A 1,691-nucleotide genomic window follows, 5' to 3' on the forward strand; every position below is an offset into this window, starting at 1 on the left:
GGGCACTTAAACTGTTAAGGGTACTAAACTGGCAGGGGTGCCCAATCATTTCACGTTGAAAACTGAGCTGTTGTCTACAAATGTGTTGGGCTGCTTCATAGATATCCTGCAGCCCATGGTCCACAGGCTGGATATAACCATGTAAAGGGAAAAAAGATATTTGTATTAGCTACTTTCTTTGCTGCTGTGACAAAATACATGACTAATGCAACTTGAGGAGGAAGGATTTATTCTGGATCACGGTTTAAGAAGGGAGAGAGGTCCACCCTCTTTCTCTTCTGTGAGGCAGCCACAGCATATGCCAAGACGCAGATCTTTGTGAAGACCCTGACTGGCAAGACCATCACTCTTGAGGTGGAGCCCAGTGAAACCATCGAGAATGTCAAGGCCAAGATCTAGGACAAGGAAGGCATCCTTCCTGACCAGCAGCGGCTGATCCTCACCGGAAAGCAGCTGGAGGATGACTGGACCCTTTCCGACTACAACATCCAGAAAGAGTCCACCCTGTACCTGGTGCTGCTCCTGCTTGGTGGCATCACTGAGCCATCACTTCACCAGCTTGCCCAGCAGTATAACTGTGACAAGAAGATCTGCCGCAAGCTCTATGCTTGCCTGCACCTGCATGCCATCAACTGCCACAAGAAGAAGTGTAACCACACCAACAGCCTGCACCCCAAGAAGAAGGTCAAGTAGAGCTAAGGCAGCCTGTGGGGCATGACCCCAGGGACCCTAATAAAAGTCCCCTCTGTTGACTGGAAAAAAAAAAAAAAAGAAGGAAGGGAGTCTATCACCGAAGGAAGGGCGTGAAGGCTGGCACGTGAGACAGCTAATCGCATTCCATCTGCAATCAGGAAGCAGAGAGAGGACAGGAAATGGGACAAGGCCATACTACCCCAAGGCCTGTCTCCAGAGGCCCACTTCTCCCAGGGAGGCTCCACCTCCTGAAGGTTCTACAATCTTCCAAAATAGTGCCAGCTGGGGTCAAGTGTTCAAACACATGAGCCTATGGGAAACATTTCACTTTCAAACCACAACAGTGTCACATTTTGGTTTCTGGTAAAAAAAAAAAGGGGGGGGGGTAATTTGGGTAGTATACACATTAATTGTATAGACAAGCTCTATGTCAACTATTCAATACTTATGTTGCTACTGTTGTGTTTCGAGCATCTACCTCAGGAGGTGAAGGTCACCAACGAGGGAGGACGAGAATGACGGGTCTCGGAGCCGTTATGTCAGATTATGCAATAGATTTATTTTTAACACAAATACTAACACAATTATTACAACTATTACTATTCTTAGGCTTAAGACCAACAGTCTATCAATAGTCGAAGCTCCAAGGTACCTGTCCAGTCGTGGAGAGATGAGCACAGGTAAGACTGAGACGTCTTCGTCCTCTGCGGCGTCACGTCGAGACTGAGCAATTCGGACTTGCGGGCGACCATCTCTCAGGCTTCGGCGTCGGAAGATGGAGCAGCACTTCGGACAGCAACTCTGCGTCTCGGGATAGAGAGCGCTGCTGTCTGCGGTTTGCTTTCACTTTATATAGTCCTGTGTGTTTATCTTCCGTCTCCCAACTGTGTCTGCGTCCGCCAGCTGGTTATCACTTATCTACGTCATTACTAATCACACACAGCACTGCACTCACTTGCGTCGATCCTTTTTATCACTCGACTGCACTCATGTAAGCG

The 1,691-nt window shown here is 48.3% G+C and overlaps 1 pseudogene; it reads left to right on the forward strand.

The window, feature by feature from the left end:
• The first annotated feature begins 324 nt into the window (after window positions 1-324).
• On the forward strand, window positions 325-693 carry LOC103728138 (annotated as a pseudogene).
• The last annotated feature ends 998 nt before the right edge of the window (window positions 694-1,691 follow it).

This window comes from Nannospalax galili, unplaced genomic scaffold (assembly GCF_000622305.1).
Source record: "Nannospalax galili isolate Female #2095 unplaced genomic scaffold, S.galili_v1.0 scaffold9, whole genome shotgun sequence".
Classification (NCBI taxonomy): domain Eukaryota; kingdom Metazoa; phylum Chordata; class Mammalia; order Rodentia; family Spalacidae; genus Nannospalax; species Nannospalax galili.